This window comes from Armigeres subalbatus, unplaced genomic scaffold, assembly GCF_024139115.2.
Source record: "Armigeres subalbatus isolate Guangzhou_Male unplaced genomic scaffold, GZ_Asu_2 Contig823, whole genome shotgun sequence".
NCBI lineage: Eukaryota > Metazoa > Arthropoda > Insecta > Diptera > Culicidae > Armigeres > Armigeres subalbatus.
Window position 1 is genome coordinate 174,231 of NW_026943616.1, and position 22,555 is coordinate 196,785.

At 39.1% G+C, this 22,555-nt stretch overlaps 1 protein-coding gene across 5 annotated transcripts in view; it reads right to left on the bottom strand.

Moving 5' to 3' along the window:
- Positions 1-22,555, bottom strand: part of LOC134204693 (uncharacterized) — a 109,102-nt gene that overhangs the window by 56,837 nt on the left and 29,710 nt on the right. The window contains exon 1 of one of the 5 annotated variants that reach the window (XM_062679474.1): positions 5,867-6,242. The exons of the other annotated variants lie outside the window; for them this stretch is intronic. The gene's annotated coding sequence lies outside the window, so the exon portion shown is untranslated. Of the gene's footprint in view, positions 1-5,866; positions 6,243-22,555 lie in introns of those variants that run through there. 5 annotated transcript variants of the gene reach the window in all.

Here is a 22,555-nt window from a genome sequence, read left to right on the forward strand (position 1 = left end):
GAAAGAAGGCTTCCAGGCCTCTTGAAAGGAGGCTTCCAAGCCTCTTGAAAGGAGGCTTCCAAGCCTCTTGGAAGGAGGCTTCCAAGCCTCTTGAAAGGAGACTTCCAAGCCTCTTGAAAGGAGACTTCCAAGCCTCTTGAAAGGAGACTTCCAAGCCTCTTGAATGGAGGCTTCCGGGCCTCTTGAAAGGAGGCTTCCGGGCCTCTTGAAAGGAGGCTTCCGGCCTCTTGAAAGGAGGCTTCCGGGCCTCTTGAAAGGAGGCTTCCGGGCCTCTTGAAAGGAGGCTTCCGGGCCTCTTGAAAGGAGGCTTCCGGGCCTCTTGAAAGGAGGCTTCCGGGCCTCTTGAAAGGAGGCTTCCGAGCATCTTGAAATGAAGCTTCCAGACCTCTTGAAAGGAGGCTTCCAGGCCTCTTGAAAGGAGGCTTTCAAGCCTCTTGAAAGGAGGCTCCCAGGCCTCTTGAAAGGAGGCTCCCAGGCCTCTTGAAAGGAGGCTTCCAGGCCTCTTAAAAGGAGACTTCCAGGCCTCTTGAAAGGAGGCTTCCAGGCCTCTTGAAAGTAGGCTTCCAGGCCTATTGAAAGAAGGCTTCCAGGCCTCTTGAAAGAAGGCTTCCAGGCCTCTGGAAGGAGGCTTCCGAGCCTATTGAAAGGAGGCTTCTGGGCCACTTAAAAAGAGGCTTATGGACATCTTGGAAGGACGCCTTCGAGCCTCTTGAAAGGAGGCTTCCGAGCATATTGAAAGGAGGCTTCCGAGCCTATTGAAAGGAGGCTTCTGGGCCACTTAAAAAGAGGCTTATGGGCATCTTGGAAGGACGCCTTCGAGCCTCTTGAAAGGAGGCCTCTGGGCCTCTTGAAAGGAGGCTTCCGGGCCTCTTGAAAGGAGGCTTCCAGGATTATTGAAATCAGGCTTCCGGGCCTCTTGAAACGAAGCTTTCGAAAGGAGGCTTCCGAGGCTCTTGAAAGGAGACTTCCGAGCCTTTTGAAAGAAAAATTGTTTCTAGTGTTTACAGGAAAATGTTCGGGGAATCCACGACAAGTTTCTGATGAGTATTCTACGAAAATCACTCAGAAAATTCTTTAGAGTTTCCGCTGGAAGTTGTTCAAAATGTGGATATCAACAAGAAACAATTTAAATGACACCCAGTATAGTAAAGAGAGACGTAAGTCGCAGGAATTTCTATGGATTTCTACAGGGAATTCTTCGTATTGTTCATAAGAAATTCTTTGGAAATTCTTCGGAGATTCAATGAAAAAAAAACTCAGAATCATCCACCTAGCGTTGGTGGTGTCGCGCATATGGAGAGTCGCGCAATGAGGAGAAAAATACATAAGACGAGAAAAACAAAAATGAAGGGTCGTTTGGATGAAAATCATTTGGCGAAAAGCACACTACACACTAGGGGAACATCTCATGGCTCCAATGTTCTTCCCATAAAAAAAAGCAATTAAAAAGTATTTGATTTATTTCTTATTTTTATGCTTTTTTTCAGCTGCGACGAAATTGGTGCTTATGTTTTTGTTTCTCGATGAGATGAATATATGTTCAGTGAAATGGAGATCGGAACAGTTCCCCTCTATATCAACATATTGCCGCAGCGCTCTAAAATCAAAGCATTTTTTGCTGTAATCAACTCAAATTTGACCAAAATGTCACTTACACTACTCTGCTTGTAACCCCCTCATTTGGTTGAGCAATACGTCAAGACGAAAGTCATCAAGCAAAAAACATTTTTTTTGCATTTGGCCCAAAAAAACATTTGGGAAAAATGGTATTGTACCGCTCATAAAAATCTACTTCTCCACTTATTTTTAGTCGCAGCGAAAAATACGCGCCAGATAGTTGTCTAAGGAAAACATACTTCCAGAAAATAAAAAAGCTACTTCCTTACTTTTGAAAATTCGGCTGCCACGTGGTGCATACCGACGGTAAATGCTTGGATAGCACGTACCATTTGTACTGCGGAGAAATTTCACACAACCGTGAGACCCTTGGAAAATGATTTTGAAAGTTGTCATTTTGTTGCAAGACACAATAATACAACGGAAAATAGTTTGGCCAAAAAATTTAATTGGCCCATAATCAACCAAATGTTGATTACTCGACGGGTAACATGGTCAAAAATGTTCACCCGGTTTGCCAAATAATATTTTCGGGCAAATGGCGTTTCTGCCAAACGACTATTTCGGCAAACAACCTTTTCGGCCAAATAAACTTTTCGGCAAAACGACTTTTTTGGCTAAACTTCGACTAAATGAAATTTTCGGCCAGATGGGTTTCGGTCTAATCGTTTGTTCGGTCAAATGACATACAGCAAAACACCTTTCGGCCTTGTGGCTTCAGGACAAACAATCCTACCCGTCGTTTGGCCGAAAGTCATTCGGCGAAAAGCCATTTTTTCGAGTGCCACTTGGCCGAATAACACATTAGCCGAAAGTCATCTAGCCAAATTCCATTAGGCCGAATTGAACGTTTGTCAGAAAAAGGTTTAACCGAAAATTACTTTTGGCCGAAAGCGACAAACAGCCGAGAGCTACATTTGGCTTTTCAAATAATTTGACCGAAAATGTTGTTTGTTCTTACACAGTTCATTTGGCTGAAATGGTTGTTTGACCGAAAAAGTCATATGACAGAATAGATCATTTGACCGAAAATGCCGTTTGCTAGCTCGTTGGGCACAATAAGCAATTTGGCCCGAAAATGTCCTCTCTGCTAAACGGCTTTTTTGGCCAAATGACTAATTCAGCCAACCGGCACTTTCGGTCTAATGCCCATTAGGGCCAAATGACCCTTTCTGGTGGGCTTCTGCCAAATGGTTTGTTTGGTCAAACGACATATTAAGCCAATCAACTTTCTTTCGACCTTCTTAATAAACAATTATAGCTATAAAGCTCTAGAAAACTATATTCGACCATATAAGCGCTTTATTCACCTCCAATGTTTGTTGGGATGTGGCCTTCGGCAAAATAGTTTTCTGCCAAACGATTATTTTCCGTTAAAAAATTCTTTTTCAACGAGTTTTATTTTTGGATTTCAACGGAAGTCCTTTGAAATTTAAACTCGAAGTTTGACTGAGTTTTTACGGAGAAATTTTTGAAATTTCAACGGGAAATGGACTGAAATTTTGAAAGAAATCATTGGTATTTGCATAAAAAATTCTCTGGAGTTTTACCGTGATGTTCTAGGCATCAATCGGAAAAAAAACTAAGGAAATATCACTGAATCTTAAGAATTTCCATGGAACATTTTGCGGACTTTTTCAAATTCGAATCGGTGTGGTACATTATAAACCACCGGCATGACAAATTTTAAACGGCGGCGCGTCGATGCAAAAATATCGGCGGTGGCGGCGCACACCTCTAGTTACTTCTCAATCATCATTTCTGAGGAGTGATTAGTGTGAAGTGAGAAAGGCGACTTCTCTGTTCTCACTAATAATGGAAAATGCGAAGAGCGAAGTGAGACGTCTACTCACTTTTCACAATGAGAAGTGAGAAATGTATAGCGAGAAGTGAGAAGTGAGACGTTTCTTTTCTCTCTTCGCACTAATTACTACGCTGTGAAAAGTGGGTAGACCGAAGTAAAAAGAGTGACGCCCTTCTTCTTATTAATTTCTATATTCTTATTTCTATCTTTTGAAGTGAGAAGTGAGAAATGATGATTGAGATTTTTCCTGTGTGACGTATCCGTATCATTGAGTTCTCGAAAAGTGCGAAAAAAAACTTTTTTTTAATAGTTACAGAAAAAATGTATTAGTGATAAATTAGGAAACATGAGTACAGTGACACACACAGTACAGAGAACCAGCTCTAGGCATGCCATCTGTAGCGGAGAAGAGGATACTATTTCTGCCACCATCAATAGAAGAAATAATTGCGACGGTGGCAGTGGCATCGAAACCGGAGCAAGGGCGGAGATTTTGTAGGAGTGTTTCTTCGGAACGAACCAGAACTTCAATAGGCACTAACCCCACGAGAACTTTCGCAGCACCCAAATCAACCTCAGCTGGGCCAAAGACTAAAAGGAAACAAAGATGGATGAACTTAATTGGTGAGCACGTTCCAAATCTTTACTCTTTCTTCTCTGATCGCTTCACCAATATATGAATAAAAAAATAAACACTAAATACGTACAGGGCATCGTTTGCTGCTATTGCCGCGGATATTGTGGGAGTCCCAGGTATCCGGTTCAAGCTTTAGTTAGCAACGGTGGCTCTTCTCGACCTTCTACTCCCTGAGTAGTTAGTACGAATAAGGGCGTCCTTGTGAAGTCTTGCTGTACCTGTTATGATCAACTAGTACATCCCATTCCCTACACTTCTGAAGAAACCTTCCTTGCTTCAGAAGTGATTCCTTTTTGTAGTACTAGTCTTCGTAACAAAAAGGGCACCATAACGGAGCATGAGATCTGATCAAATTATTCGTAGTACTACTTGTTCAACACCCCCGGCTGGGTGAGGGATGGAGGATGAAGCACACACACACAGAAGTGAGAAATGATGATTGAGAAGAGATAAGTGAGGTGTTAAATGAACTATTTTTCCAAATAACACATTAAGCCGGATGACTTGCTCAGCCAAATGACATATTCAGCAAAATGACCAATTCGGCCGAATAACCTATTCGAGGAAATGACCAATTCGGCAAAATGAAGTATTCGGAAAAATGACCTATTCGGTCAAAAGACCTATTCGGTCAAAATCCCTATTCAACCAAACGGCCTATTCGGCTAAATGAGCTGTTCGGTCTAATGATTGTTGGCCTAATGGTCTGTTCAGCCAAACAACTTTCGGCCTAGTAGCTTTCGGCCATGTGGCATTCGGTCGAATGGTTTTCGGTCAAACGGTCCTTTCCTCATTATTCTGATGCTTGCGTTCAGTTATCCTTTAGAGTAAAATGACCAGACGTCCCGGATTATGCGGGACAGTCCCTGATTCAGCCTACTTGTTCCGCACTGCCAGGAAAACGTCACGATTCCATGATGACTATTTATTGTCTGAAGAATCTGTGCAATCCGTGGGAAAATGGGATGTCTAAAAAATCTATAACAGATCCAAATAAGCGAAAGACAAAGGAAGAAAGAGCAGACTAAAGGGTCTAGAGATTAGGAAATGAAGGTTTGAATAACTTTGAAAATCTGAAATTTCGTAAGTGATAAAAAATCTAGCCAATTTGAAAGATCAACAAAAATTGAGTTGATTTGTTATAGGCATAATGCAGAGTCTGGAACATGCGAAGTTATTAGATCTATTGTAGCGTTGTGCTTGGATACATGGCATGGCAGTCATAGAACCCTTTCGATAACTGTGGAAATGTCGATAGAATGTTGAATGAATAGAATAGAATGAAATGAATGCAGCAAATTGAATAGAAACTAAGTTGGAATGCTCCAAGATTCAGTTGGAATTTGTAGAAGACGGGATGTTTGCGTTCCATACATGCCATCACATGTAATTTACGTCATCACGAAAACTCATGTTTATGTATTTACGATTCACTTTTTTTAAAAGCACTTCCAGAATTCAGCCCTGTCATTGCTGAACTAATTCAATGCGCGTCACAAACAGAACGGAGCACGTTATATACACCCGCAAAGCAGTGGTCAGAACTTATTTTTAGGACACACAAATCACAAGTTTTCACAGCATCGTCTTCGCTCAGCTCGATCGTCCCCCACATGGGGTATGAAATGACAACGTGTCGCCGCACCGAATTTTCACGCTCGAATTTCACCTTGCACTTTGTCGTGCAGCAGACAACACACGATTGGCATTTACGATCGTACCTTCCCGGCATGGACCGTATCGCTTCGACGTGAGTCAGAAGCATCTGCACTTTCACTGTCCTCCGTATTCTTAACAAACTTCCATACCTATTAAAACCTCATCATCATAACCGAGCGGGCGGCCTCCTGCTGCTGTTGGAGTTGCTGCTGGCCGAGATAGGTTCGAATCAGATTGAAGCATAGCACAAAGTAGGTGAACACTTCGAACGTCAGACAGAGCAGGATGTTGATGATTTCCAGTCGGTAGTTGCCCATTTGGTTAGCTGCGAACGGCAGAACTTCCTGCTCGCTGGAGTTTTTTTTTCTACGCGATACCGACTTCCCGCGCGATTGGTGCTTTACTTGACCTGGATGGTTTCGCTGAAGAGGTGAAAAGTTCATACGCGATCGCGAGTCACTGGCATCGCATCGATCCTCTAGGAACGCCCGGCTTGAACTGCCAAGAAGCTGAAGGGAAATCTCGAGTCAAGTGGCGACAGACAGCGCCGGCGGTGATCTCTAACTGTGGCGAGATCTCGTCCGTCCGCAGCGGATGGCGTGACGAGTTCTTTTCAATCAGAGGCTTCCAAATATTTTTGGCGTAATAAGATACAAACACGAGAATTGATTGGATGTTGCCCTGGGATTAACTTTTCAAATTCAGAGTTGAAATTTAAAAAAAATGTGGTTTTCCGACATTGCCGACGATTTTAGCACGTCAGTTAATCGTGTAATTATGTTGTCTAGTAGTCAATTTGAATTTGCTAAAATAAACCAAGTCTTAAATTTTCAGTTTGCATTTAAAAATTAAGAGCCGAATTGTGAATACTGAATGTTAGAGTAAGTTGTTTATAGTTATTCAAAATGAAAATCAAGGTATATTGAATAAAACAAAATATGTTAAAGATTAGAAAAGGCATTAGTTTTTCTGCGATGTCAAACAAACTACTTCCAATATTAAACCAATATTAAAATACTAGTGGAGAACCTCTGTTCCCCACGCACCAAGTGCAGTGAGCAAAGAGAAGAATGGCAGTAAAATTACCTTAGAAGATGGGATCACCGCCCAGTTCAAACCGAGAAGAGCGTGAGAGGAAGGAATCATCTCAAGCTCGAGTAAGTACAGAAGTAGGAAGGGACCCGTTGATGGAAAGATGCTGCATTATAATGCAACGAAAATGAATTAGGTGAAACTATGGATAAGTAGAGATTGAGTTTGGGATCGGAGATTAAAACGAGCTGCCCGACTTGGGCGCTGTCATAAATTGCGGTGGCGTAAGAGCCGTACGCCACTTACAGAAACTTTGATACTTTTTAGATGCCAAGGGGTGAAGCGTCACGTATTTTGTGAACACACCCATCGGAGGAAAAGGAGTGTCTTTTCCTATACTGTAGGCCTTTGGCGACTAGTGGGCTTGTTGCGTATCTTGATGCGATGCCCCCGTGCCGTGAACTGGTTTTAAATTGGATAAATTTGAAGGGTCATACACAAAGTGTTTCGACAAATTGTTTGGTGCGTGACGTGTGGATGAAAGATGAAAAGAGTAGAAAACTTAAATCAGCGAAGTGGCTACTTGGAATGTTGAAAATGTGTTTCATGTTTTCAGATTCTGTCGAAGACAATAGGAATCGTAGACGCTAGTCATCATGATTAGATTTGTTTTGTATAATGAAGAGAGTTCCCTGAAGGAGGAGAAAATATATGATTAGACTGACCAGATCATTTCGTTGAAAAAACGGGACATACACACTTTCAATACGGGACAAGTAAAATTTTGATAATTCCACTGCAGTTTTCATAATAAAGATTTGCCGATGAGTAACAATAAGAAAGAAATTCCAAATTGAAGTCTAGTTCTTCAGATTTTTGTTGTGTCCGGGAACTATTAGGGTAGGTGTACTATATTTTGCCGCTGTATTATATTTCACCACATTGGTAAAACAAAATAGATTTGTTTGACGATTTAGTGCAATGTTTTAACTCTTCATATTTAGCAATCATACAGACTTAGTAAGTATCCATACAATATCTAAAAATGTTCTTATTATAAATCATTGATTTCTGATGAACAAATGCAACTGAAAATAGTAGTCTAGATGCCAAGTCATTTTTTGTCCGTTTGAAGAACAGGAAAAAATAAGCAAATGCCGGAAAACTGATCAAATCCTCAAACTTAGGACCAATAATCCTACGTACACAATCTTAAGCACTATTCATAAAATTTGACTATTAATGTTTCGATATAAAATAACTCATGTTTCTATATTAAACTAGCGAAAGACACCCAGCTTTGCCCGGGTGTTGAAAATGTAACGATGAACTATTTGCAGCACCACACTCTAGATCAATTACCGCGCGATTTTTTTTGTTTTCCTCAACAGCTGACCCAAAATAGTATTCTAATGATTTTTCACATTTCCCCGTTAAATTCCCCACCTTTTTGTATATACAAACCTTGCGGATCCCAACACGAATCGATTAGGCAAAAAATCTTGCAAATTGGTCAACCCGTTCGCGAGTTAAATCGTCAGGAAGGAAATCTCAACTTATTTTTATTATATACTAGCAGACCCGACGAACTTCGTTTCGCCTAAAATTGATTTATTTTCTGATTAGATCTCGAGTTATGAAGAAATTGGAGTTTCATTTTTATGGGAGCCCCCCTTTCCAAAGCGGGGAGGGGTCTCGAACCATCTTAAGAACCTTCCCCGGCCCCAAAAACCTCCACATACAAATTTTCACGTCGATCGGTTCAGTAGTTTCCGAGTCTATAAGGCACAGACAGACAGAAATTCATTTTTATGTATATAGAAGAAGAAGACAAGATTAGTTAATTAAAAAGGCGGCGAAATATAGTACAACAAATTTTGATTGTTTTGATAATCAAACATGTATTAATTTTCGCCACTTCTGCAATCAGGGCCCGAAGGAGGCCCGGGGCCGACAGTTTACCTCTAAATCCGTGCTGACACGTCAAGGGATGCGGAGCGTGTCTAAGCAGGGGAGAACGGTCCAAAATGCACCCCTTAAGCTTTTTCGATGTTTTAACCAATATAAACAAGAATACCGAACCATTTCAACGTGTAGATGCAAAATTTACAAAACAAGCTACATTTCACAATGATCTCCTATTCAAAACAATGAGGTTTTCATAACTTTCTAACGTATTTAAAAAATGTTCTAAAAATAGACGTGAGGCAAGACACCCAAATGGTGGTGCAAAATTACTCAATTGCATGTTAAATAATGGTGAACGCATGGTAGTTTGGAAAAATCGCAAATCGTAAAATTTGAGTGAATATGAAAGGATTTTCCTCACTTTTTCCAATGGAGCTCAATAATAGATAACTATTTATGAATTGTAATGGTAATATTTGTTCATAAATGTCCTACAAAAGGTTATATGAGTGATTTTAGGTTATATGATGAATAAGGCCATTTTGCCCCACGGGTGCATTATGCACTGGTTCGTTCGCTCACGCGCCAGTATTTCATCGGAATAAGCAAAGAAATGTGAGCACGCAACGACCTACCAATTTATTGAATTAAGAAAACTCATGTCTGTAAGACAGGGCCCAGGGCCCTCCTTAGCCGTGCGGTAAGACGCGCGGCTACAAAGCAAGACCATGCTGAGGGTGGCTGGGTTCGATTCCCGGTGCTGGTCTAGGCAATTTTCGGATTGGAAATTGTCTCGACTTCCCTGGGCATAAAAGTATCATCGTGTTAGCCTCATGATATACGAATGCAAAATGGTAACTTGGCTTAGAAACCTCGCAGTTAATAACTGTGGAAGTGCTTAGTGAACACTAAGCTGCGAGGCGGCAATGTCCCAGTGGGGGATGTAATGCCAATGAAGAAGAAGAAGATGTCTGTAAGAAAAATTCTTATCAGACAATTGCACAAATCGCTTTTTTAATTTTCCACCGTATTCTCGAATTTCAATGAGGTGGGATTATTTATTTACCGAGCTTTGAAAAAATCAGTGGATAAAATCGACCAAAAATTACAAAAGAAAAAAAAAAGGATTTTATTTAATTATCTATATGAACATAGTTATTTTGAATCGAAATTCGTTCAAATTACTTCTACAAACGTATTCACACCTCCGAAATCTTGTACACATTTTTTTTCCAAAGGGAATTCAAGAGGTTTGGTCAATGGTCACGGAAAATAATAAATCCTACCAATTTTTGAATACACGACCAAATCCGACAAAAAATGTCCTAACGTGGGATGCTTATTTTGTTCAACTGATATTTCAATTTTTATTTTTATTCAATAAAGAATGCTTACAATTTTGCGTTGAACGTATTTAAAAAAAAATCAAAAGTACTTTGAATGATTTACAAAGAATTTAAAAAAAAAACAAATGTTACAAAATATGTGATGAAGCGTGATTTGAAAAGGCTCAGAACGACTTATTTCGAAATACTCATGATGAATACTCGCTTAACTTTTCAAAAGGACCTAAGTAACATTTTTTCATGAATTAATTTGAATGGCGCCATCAACAGAACTACATGAAAGCTTTTGATTGCAGTACTCAAATTAATTCGTGAAAAATGTGTTACTTAGGTCCTTTTGAAAAGTTAAGCGAGAATAGATAATTTGAAATTGGAATAAAAAAGTAAAAATATTTATTTTTTTGACACACCCGTTTCGATTAAAAATTTAGTTAAAATTAGCTAATTGAATTGACCAAAACCTAATTCCTTCCGAATAACACTTACAAAAAAAGCTTAAATGCAATTGTATGGGGAAAATCTGCTAAAGCAATTTCAAACATTTTGTTATTATTAACTGAAAAATCTCTCAATGCGACATACGACATAAAATGCATGTCTTTTAAGGGCAATATACATAACATAATCTATCAAGTTTCTAATTTCTTTAGAGGTCCCATACATGCTCCGACATGTTGTATAATTTTGTCCCGCCCCCAAAAAATATGGTTCAGTTGAAGTAAAGTCGGACCATCTGTGTCAACAGTCGTACAACTTGTCCACAGACACTCTGACTTTACTCCGACCGATCCAAATTTTCTTGGGGCGGAGTCGAAGTTGTACAACATGTCAGAGCGTACAGCGTACACAAGATCAAGCAGTTTGACGAACATTGACTCCGCCCCTCGTTTAGTCAAGCATATACCATGTTCTGCAAACCGCGACACGAACACTCAATTTATGCGACCAACAATATCACACACGAATGACCGACGCGCCAACTTAAACACCAACTATCAAAAAATATATGAGAGTTTGTGCGACTTCACTACAAACGCTCAAACATGTTCGGCGAACTTTGACTCCGCCCCCGACAGGTCAAACCAAAATCAAACCGCTTTGATTTTTTCCAACAGAGCCGCCAACTGTCGGTTGTTTGAACAGCTTCACACACGTTCAAACAAATCAGCAACCGAAGCATTTTCTTCGGGGCAGAGTTAATGTTGGTCGAACGTGTTTAAGCGTGTGTACACTACACTAGTGTGCTGAGGAGTATGTGTTTGTCTGGGTCTGGGTGGACCGCAGAAAAAAAGACAACACGAAGAGAGTGTGATAGCTGAAGCGCAGGAGAACATGGATAGAAACGATATGCGGAGGTTTTACGCAACTGTCAATGGCGCGCGGCATAAGACTGCGCCAGTGCCCGCCATGTGCAATGATCGAGAGGGGAAATTGTTGACAGACAAGACTATGGTGGCAGCCAGATGGAAGGAGCACTTCGAAGATTTGTTGAACGATGAAAATGAAGGTATATTCAGGAGCAGGATGGTCATAGTCGGCGACGGTCACGCTGTGGAACCACCAGCGCTGGACGAGGTTAAGAAGGCTCTAAAACAAGCTGAAAAACAATAAAGCTGCTGGGAAGGACGAGATGCCGGTCGAGCTTTTCAAACACGGAAGTGAGCAGCGGCGTCAATCAATCCACTATATTATCAAAAAAAAATGGGAGGATGAAGAACTGCCTGCCGGCTGGTTGGATGGCCTCATATGCCCAATCTATAAGAAAGGGCACAGACTAGAGTGTACCAATTACAGAGGGATCACCCTTCTGAACTCGGCGTACAAAATCCTGTCGCGTATCCTGTTTAACAGACTGAGACCACTTGAGGAGTCCTTCGTCGGCGAATACCAGGCAGGTTTTCGTGAGGGCTGATCAACGACGGATCAGATGTTTAGCCTGCGGATGATCCTTGGTAAATTCCGGGAGTACAACTTGCAGATTCACCATCTATTCATTGATTTCAAAGCAGCACACGATTCAGTAAAGAGAAATGAGCTGCAGATAATGTCCGAACATGGTCTTCCGGCGAAACTGATTAGACTGATACGTGCTACGCTGGATGGCTCGAAATCAAGTATTCGGATTGCAGACGAAGTGTCAACCTCGTTTGTGACCTTAGACGGATTGAAGCAGGGTGATGCACTTTAGAATTTTATGTTCAACATTGCACTAGAAGGCGCTATTAGGAAATCTGGCGTGCAGAGGAACGGCACTATCATCACACGATCGCATATGCTCCTGGGCTTTGTGGGCGACATCGACCTTATTGCAATCGATCGCAGACCAGTAATGGAGGCTTTTGTCCCACTGAAGAGAGAGACGGCGAAGATAGGCTTAACCATTATTTCTATAAGAAAATTATTTTGAGCTTTTTAGTGGAATGTCTTCACTGTCTTTTAGTGGAATGTCTCACTGAATGGTCGAAATACGTATCTGTCAAGATACAATTAAGTGGTGGAATTCAATGGGATTGTACAAACTCGTCTTATGACAAGTGCATTATTTCTACCAAGACAAACTACATGGTGGCAGGTAGAGATAGAGGAAGACCTAGTGGTGTTGGTGCTTGATGGGGATGTGTTTGAAGTTGTTGAATAATGTGTTTACCTTGGAACGCTTGTGACATGTGATAATGACGTTTCCCGTGAAGTGAAAAGACGTATTGCTGATGCGAATAGGGCCTTTTACGAATTACGTAACCAACTTAGGTCCCGCTGCATGCAGACTGAAACGAAATTTGCTCGATACAAAACTATGATTCTACTAGTGGCCCTTTATGGACATAAAACATGGACGTTAAAAGAGGTCGACCGGAGAGCTTTCGGGGTTTTCGAGCGAAAAGTGCTGCATACAATACTCGGAGTTCCCTGGAAAGAAAATGGTGTGTGGCGCGCATGAATCATGAGCTGCACAGTATTAAAATGTTACAGCATATATGATGTAACAAAAAGGCTCCGTCCGATTCGACTCATTTTTCCATCACTTTTTAAAATTACAGGTTGTCATTACTATGGGGCTTGTATTCAATATTGCGTACAAGAAAAAGTTGGATGTAAAACCAGAGGTTATAGAACCCAAAAAAATGGGTTCAAATATTTCCACGGCATGTAATAATCAGAATTTTTAACTGTGTGTATCAAGTATACAAAGAAGAACGTATTGTGAATCGTATAAAATACGGCAGACTTCAGTGGGCTGGTCACTTAGTGTGAATGTCGGAAGAAAGAATAGCGAAAACAATATTCAACAGAGAACCAGATAGGAGCCGGCGACTTCGTGGAAGGCCACGAACACGCTGGCTGCACGCGATGGAATCGGATCTGGGGAACCTGAACGTTCGGGGAAACTGGAGGAACATCGCCCAAGACCGACGATTATGGAGCTCTACAATACGCCAGGCATAGGTGTATCGACGCTGTAGCCAACCAGGTATCCATGTAGGTATAGTCTAGGTGGTCTGGTCTACTTGGTGTTTTATAAATGTCGTGTCCGTTGACTAATGTTAGGTAATCACTGATTAAAGATGCGATCACTGATTAAAGATGGTGATACTTCAACAATTTTAAAGCTCTTTTGAAGAATCGTTGAAAAACGGGACAACTAGAGGATTTGGTAGATTACGACAGGACAGTACAATAGCGATACTGTCCCGTTAAATACGGTACGTAAAACAAATATTATAATATACTGTATATTATATGTTATCAGAACTGAACTTATTTTCCAACAAATCGTTACCGAACATGAATTTTGAAGTGGGTTATTTGATAGTCTGTATTTTTCTTGCAACGTTGTTGAACAGATATGGAGCTAATGCACTAGATCCCTAACTGTATAAATGAATAATTGATATGTAATTTTATTTACATAGTATATAAGGTAGGGTGGCTCAAATTAGTATGGGAAAAACTTTTTTCAACTTTTTTGATGGACCACCCTCTTATTTGGTTCTATTTGAAGCCTTGATGCTCTGGACAAAATTTCAGCCAAATCGGTCAACGTTTGGGCGGTGCTAAACTCGTTGGAAGTTTATATGCAAAAATGTATGCAGAAACATCCAAAAACAGTGAATTGCAATTGGACGGCACAACTTACGATAAAGAACTATGGTACTCATTCAGATCTTGGAGAATTTAATACAGAATGTTATGCTGAAAACCGCGAGAAGATTAGAGTTTGCCCGGCTAAGTTATTAGCATTTCTCTGAAGTGGGGTTTGAGCAAATTTCGTTTCTTTTACCTTTGAAAAGAAATAAATTCACCCCTACAACACTCCAGTAAAATGCTAATATCTTTGCCTAATAAACTCTAATCTTCTCTCGGTTTTCAGCATATCATTCTGTATTTAATTCTACAAGAACTGAATGAGTATCATGGTTCTTGATCGTAAATTGTGCCGTCCAACTGCAAATCACTGTTTTTGGATGTTTCTGCATACATTTTTGCATATAAACTTCCAACGAGTTTAGCACCGCCCAAACGTTGACCGATTTGGCTGAAATTTTGTCCAGAGCATCAGGGCATCGAATAGAACCGAATGAAAGGGCGGCCCATCAAAAAAATTGAAAAAGTGTTTTTTGAGCCACCTTAATATAAGGCGATACTAGCGATCTAACTCTTTATATATATTAGACATCATCAATTTACTACACTGGAGTCGGTTTTAAATCCCAAAACTCGCAAAAAAAATAGTTGCGTACAAAAATCTTATAGAAAGCGACCCCAGTGTAATAGACGTTGTTGTAGAAAACCTTGACGTAAAATGTCTACCATTTCACCAATCAGTTTCTGGGAAAAGTTATCAGCAAATGAATCATACTTTGACTAGATGATTAAAGTCATCACTGATTCGTAAAATCAGGTTTTTATAGAGCATTACCTTCAGTCCATGAGATGGGTCACTGGAACTCCTGTGGAATGTCTGTAAAGGAGAAATTAAGGGAAAAATGCAACACCATGAAAAATATCGTGCAGATAAAAATCAGTGCAGTGCAATCGGATCAATCCATCGCGCTCAACGGTATCTAATCGATTCAATCAGTCAAGGGTTGATAACACAAACATTTTTTGCCTTGTTCGCCGTGAATCATAAGTCGAAAAAGTAACGATAAGAACTTCTACGTCGCAAATATTCGTCGGTAATGCATTTATTCATTTCAATTTCAAAAGAACTCGCCTTCTACCATCAGCAAATAAGTAAGCGAAATTACCACAGGTGGTACGTGTTTCTAGAACAGACAGCCGCATCAGTCGCCAAAATAGACAAAATAACGCCTTTTTGTTTGAGGTTTTATGTGCGTGTGTGGTGCGACTGTTTATAAATCGAGTCGTTCCCCACTTTCCACGCTTTCCGCTACACGGCACCCATCCAAAAATATATTTTTTTAAAACGAATGTTGTGTTGAACACAACTCTGCACAGCAAAAAATTAAGCGTACAAAGCCGGATATACATTTCAATGGGGTCAGGGTCAATCTCAATAATTTGTTCTGGCTTCTAAGATATATTGATCATAAATTGAACATCGGAAGGAATTGAGCAGATCATGATTCTCGGGCACAATTAAAATTATCAACCGTGGAAAAAACTAAAACACCCACTTTTATCCAAAGAGCACATTTATCAAAGAATAAACACCTCAGTATTAGGGAAAAAACGGCTTTGGCAGGTTTTGTTCTATTATTGTCACTTGTCAGGGGAGGTTTTTGTCGACCAAATTTTATGAAATTGGCCACAATATTCTTTGATATGCAAATAATGTTTATCCCAGATTTAAGCATAATCATTCATAAAAACCCCCTAACAATAATAGAACAAAACCTGCCGACGCCGTCATTCCCCCTACTACATTTCTCTTACAAAACATCGTTTAAATCAAAATGTGTAAGTCTTGAAAATTGTCCATCATGACCATCGAATTGTCCATTGATATTATTATTATTATTATTTGAAGAAATTGACCCCATGTCGTTTGACTCAGTTCTTTCATTGCCACCATAATTTAAACGATCAAACACAGCGATCGTAATGAAAAATATGGGCTGCCCCACTGAGAGCCCCTTTTGAGTTCGACGTTGCTCGCCGCTAGAACCAGGTTCGGAGAACTAATTTGTAAAGTGTGGCACGGGTCCTTAGCATAGTTAACGTGCATTGCCATTAGCGAACAGAAACCGTATATCTCCCAAAAAAAGGCAAGTCGAGCGATAAATAGACCGCAACCGGAGCACACGCAGCATTGATTAATTTTCGGTCATTATTGCGGTATCATCCGTGCAAGCTGAAAGTTGAAACATACCGCACAAATAGGCAAAAGTTTCAATTTCCAGCGAGAGGAAAATTTGAAAAATGTGCGGAAGCGCTAAAAACAGGGAGCCAAGCCGTGTTGGAGTTATGATGATTTTTATTCGAATGGATATAGAGAAGATGGAGCACTGGAAAAAAGAACCAACGAGCATATTGCTCTACATTAACTGTGGTTTTATGTTCATAGCCTCCCAAATTAATTTCGTAAGATCAGCAAGCGGTGATTGCTGAACATTTAATAAAATGCACAACATTGCCGCTAACCGCAATCGACCTCATCTAAAAACAAAGTGCAGATGAGAAAACTGCTTGCAACATTTTAAATTTTTTCTAGTAAAAAATTGTGTATGTTAAAGTCAATTTACTCAACCTTAAATTGTACATATTAGTTTGTATAATTTTTCAAATGAATTCATATGGGTAGAAAAATATTTTTGGTTTGTATAAAATCGAAATCAAACTCACATCACCCCAATTAGAAAAGTAACCGCAAGCTAGATATGTACATTACGTTGGTCACAGTTCCTATTTGTGAGAAAAAATATATTCCTGTGATATAGAATCTCTGACGGCGCCAGAGTTCTGGTAATGGTGGGGCATCAGCAATTTTAGGCGTAATTGATTCATTTATAATTTGACGTCAGTAGTAAGAACTGTAATTGGAGGCGTTAATTATTCAAGCGATAGATCAACAAAGTCTTTTTCTTCTTCTTCTTCAATGGCTCTACATTCTAACTGGAACTTGGTCTGCTTTTCAACTTAGTATTCTATTAGCATTTCCTCAGTTATTAATTGAAAGCTTTTCTATGCACGCTATTGCATGAGTATGTATGCCCAGGTACACTATGCCCAGGGTATCGAGAATGTTTCCAACCCGAAAACATTCTAGACCGAACCAAGAATCGTACTCAACATATCCATATTGGAAATCCTACGCTTTGGCTCGCAAGGCTATTGGAGACCCCAAGCAGCACAACAAGTGTGTATTACAAAAATTCAGTGGATTTTATCATCTGTGATTGAAAAGGTCACTAGGAATTTTTTGGAGTATTTTTTCAAAAACTTCCAATTCCTGACTGTATTGTGACAGTTTGGGGGGTTGCTTCTTCTTCTTCATTGGCGCTACATTCAAACTAGAACTAGAAATTAGCATTACCTCAGTTCAGAAAAATATATTAAGCTCTTTTAGTGGAATGTATTAAACCGTCTAAGACGAATTAAGTACCGTCCATTTAATTCCACCAGTTAATTTTCGTTATCTTTTCAGATACGTATTTCGACCACAACTGTGTGGTCGTCTTCAGTGTCTTGTACTTGACTCGACTTGTCGAGTCAAGTACAAGACACTGAGTCGAGTCAAGTACAAGACACTGAAGACGACCACACAGTTGTGGTCGAAATACGTATCTGCAAAGATAACGAAAATTAACTGGTGGAATTAAATGGAGAGTACTTAATTCGTCTTAGACGGTTTATTTCCTCAGTTGTTAATGAAAAGCTTTTTTTTTATTTCTTTATTTAAGAGGCTTGCACATAATGGAAGATCAAGATTTATTTACGATGGATTTTTGAAGAAATTCCTTGAGGAATTTAGTAATGAATCATTGGAGAAATCTCCGATGTATTACTTAGAAAAATTTACGATGGAACTCCAGGAAGAATTTTTGAAGGTATGCCTGAAAGAACTTCTAGATAATTAGCCGAATAAATTCCTGGGGTATTTTTTTTACAAAAGAATGTGTGGCGGACTTTCTGAACGAACTTTTGCATAAACTCATGAAGTATCATATGGATGAATAGCAACTCCTGAAGTAAATTGCTAAAGAATGTTTAAGAATATCGGATGAAGTGTGATGACCAGGCTTGTAAAATGTCATCTGCATGTCATTTGACTAATTTGTTCATAACTTTCTTTAGAAGTCAAATTTATTCCATAATTTTGAATGTACTCATAACGCTTGAGTAGGGCTATATTTTTGTCCAAGGGTACATTGCTCTAGGTATAACATCTTAGGCTGGAGAGTGAAAACTCTCCAAAATGTCACGTGGCATTTGACATAATGTCATTTGAATGACATTTTGCCTCCCACACCCCAGTTTACATAATTACAGCAAAGTCATATTAGACAAAGTTGTAGGTCCATTTAAGCGCTATAAGTTCGTCATACAACATGAATTGATGGCTACCTTCTGAAAAAAGTTCTGCGAAAATTATACAAACGAATGCAAATGACATTTTACAACACTGGTGATGACTGAAATCCCGATATTTTTGGGTTTTTCTTTTAGACATGAAGTCTCAATTCCAGATTCCAAATAGTGTTTTGTTTTACTACTGTCCGGATATTCTAAGGGATTCCTTCAGACATTCCTAAAGAAATTATTGCAGGAGTTTCTGAAGTAATTTCCGAATGAATTCGCCTCTCCACAGCTCGATATTGAAGGGACCATCGAGATACGGATAGATCGAGGAATGAAAGAAAAATTGAAACGGACTCTAGATCTCAAAAAAAAGGTCGATGCTATGAAAATCGACAACAAAACAAATGTCATTTCTTGTTTTTGATGTGTTTGTTATTGTCCCAAGATGGTCTAGTAGCCTGGAAATTTCAATATTTCGACATACACGGAAGAAATAAACTACCCAATAGTGAGTTTAATTCACCCAATCTCGAACATCCGTACGGGAAGCCAAAATTGAGTAAGTAGGGTCGAAGTAGTTTGCCTTTACTCCCATGTTAAAAAAGTACCCAACGGAAAATTTATTTACCCAAATGTAAGTTTAATTCACTCAATTTCGACCTCAGGTAATAAAACTCAAAATTGGCTTCCCGTATTGAACTGGCGTCGTTGGATTGTTTGGCTCTTTGTTTTTGACAACAAAAGAAAGAGTGGATGAAAGAGAAGAGAAAAAATAACTCAAAAGTAAGTTTAAAAATACTCAATTTTGGGTACTTTTTTTCTTCCGTGATAAAATCCTAAAAAAATATGACTAGAACACATCGAGATAGAGAGATATCGAGATAGGGAGGTTATCGAGATGTAGAACGCAAAACAGTATGTAGCCTGAAGGGACCGAGAAAACCATCGTCATATGGAAAGATATCGAGATATAGAACATGTGGAGAATATGTACTTGGGAATTCCATTTGAAATTTTTTCCTTGGATTCCTTTAATATATTTTTTTTTGTTCAGACATTATTACCACTGCGACCAGTATTTAGATATATTGTGACTTATCCTCTTAATTATATGACATAATACTGATAAATCACTATGGGATTGATCACCTTTACATTCACAGGAATTTTTCCCAGTCAGGAATAGCAATTCGAATGAAATGTATTACTTTAATGGGAGGAATAGTTCAAATTTCCCAGGGTTCAAGAATACCCTTGTCAAGAAATTTGAGCCTTTTGTGAAAAAGTGTCCATAGCTTTCACTCTCAAGCTTGCAAAAGCGACATATGTCGTCTTGAAGCTTTCCAATGATTTTAGGTGGTATTTACAAGGACAGTGACCTGTTATCAAACCAGTGTATAATCTTTAATAATTACTTAGAAAATGTATTCAATAATTTATTCAGAAATTCTTAAGGATTTCTCGAAGAATTCTCAACAGGATTTCTAAATGAAATTTCCGAAGGATTCCTGAAGGATTTTCTGAAGCGTTTTTTGGAGGGATTCTCGAAAGAATGCTCTAAGTGAATTTCGGAGAAATTTCAAAAGGAATCTCCGAAGGTCTAAAGGAATTGCTGGAAGAGTAGCTAAAAAAATCCGGATGAATGAGCGGAGAAATTCCTATAAAAAAATTCGAAAGAATTCGTGGAGATCCGACCAAAATCGTGTGGGCAATTTTAAAGGAACTCCAAGAAATTTTTACGAGAGTTTCCGAAAGGATTTCTTGAGAAAGTACTGGCAGAATTCTTATAACATATTCGGAGAAATTCCTAAAAGAATTCCTCGTGTTCCTCGTTCCTCGAAAGATTCATCCGGGAATAACTTTAACATTTCCCTTAGAAATCCTCCCGAAATTTCATTCAGCATTGCCTATTTCATTCTTTAATAAATTCCAGAAAAAAATCTATCAACAAAATTTCCGGAATAATTCCTACATGAATTTTGTATGGTTTTGAGCTTGAGCTTGAGCTTGATTGACTGCTCGTAGTAGCTACTCCATTATGACCAGATCAGCTGTTCTTGCACAGGGAACCAACAGATGTTTGCTTGGGACTAGAACACATCTTCAATGTACAAGTACTGGTGATCTCATTTGTTAGGTCACACTGGCGCCTGCCACGTCAGAATGCAAGTCAATGTAGGGACAAGGGAGGAAATGATGATGCAATCACTCGCCCACTGCAAGCCGAATATACCTCAACACTTGACACGAGTTCATGCGGAATTTGTTGGAATTTTTGAGTTAGGTTCGAGAGGCCAAGGTCCGTCTTGGTTAACGAGCTGCCAATGTGATAGATAGGAGAGGGCAACTGATGGAATTTCTAATTGTATGTAGGAAACGAGCTCTATAGTTCATTTCCAATTCTAGTAGATTACTGTTAGAATACACAAGTTGAAGGAATAGTAATGAAAACGGTATGGAAGTCCATTTCCAGTTCTAGCGATTGCTAGAACATGAGAAATATAGAGAACGATACAAAGTAGGAGAATGAAACGGACCTGGGATTGAACCCACGACCTCCTGCGTATGAGGCAGAAGCAGTAGCCATATGACTACCAAGCCCGCTGAATAATTCCTACATGAATTTTGTATGGTTTTACTTAAAAAAGGAAGTTTCGAATGAATTTCTGAATGAATCAACGAAGAACTTCCTAGAGGATTTTCAGAAGGAGTCCTGGAGGGAATTCCTGGAGTGGAAAGCAATTCTGAAGAATATTTAGAGAAAATTTTCGAAGAAATTCCTGGAGAAATTTCAGAATGAATTCTCGAAGAAATTTTCAGGAGTTCAGTGCGTGTTGGCTCTTGTTTCGGACGGCAGAACGATCGCGCGATTTGCCGAAATTTTGTGTTTTGCATTGCGCGGCCGGTAATAAAGTTAATTAGTTCAGTGCGTGTTGGGTCAGCGTCAGAATTTTTGAGCAGAGGTAAGGTTTTGATAAACTGTAAATTTAGGCAAAACATACTTTTGCATATAAACAATAAAGACGGATCCTTAAAAAAACGAAAATCGATCGATAAATAACTTCTGAATGTTCCATAAAACGCTACCATAAATCCATAAAATAGTTCAGGAGATCCCATAAAGAATATTTTTTCGATCCATAACTAAACTAAAATTTAACAATTAATGGGAAAATATGTTCCATTAACATAGTCAAGAAAAACAATATAATTCCTGCTATTTTACCATGAACGTATGACAAATGATCCATAAATCTTTGGAAAATGATCAATAAAAAACTATATTTTGATCCATAAAACTTCAAATTAGCGCATTTTTTATCGTAATGATGATCCATAATTTCAGTAATATGATCCATAATTTTAGTCATATGATCCATAACTCTGGCCATTTGATCCATAGCTTTGTTCAAATGATCCATAGCTTTGGTGATATGATCCATAAATGATCCATAGATTTTATAAAATGTGTGGATCAATTAATATAGTTTCACTAGCTTTATGTACCCGGCCTTGCTCGGAATTGCCAGTTTGATTCGCAGTTTGGTTTTTCACACTCGGAAAATGATAAAACCAATTAGTTAACAGGGTAATTGCGTTTTTATTATCAACACTTCATCATTTGATTAAAAGAAGACTTTTGGCAACATTGACTGATTTTGAAGAAGAGGTCGTAGGTTTGAATAGCCTTATTCCGGGCAAACGTCCACTTTTAAAGAATGAAAAACATCCACCGATGCCTTATGCCGGGCAAACGCATATTTTTAAAGAAGGGCTCACTCCCACCATTGCCTTATTCCGGGCAAATGCCTACTTTTAAAGAAGCAATCACATCCATCATCCAGAAGGAAACACATTAATCTTTGCTTTTTACTTGGAAAACCATAATTCCGATGCAGGGTAACAATATCATTGCTTTATACCCAGGAAATGCATACTTTCTATGAAAGATTTTTCTGATGCTATTCATAATCATACCAAATGCCCTTCATGTCGAATGACCTTAGGCCAAATAGTGTTATCATAGATATATTTATAGTGTTATGATGGCCTGCTTCATTCAGGGAT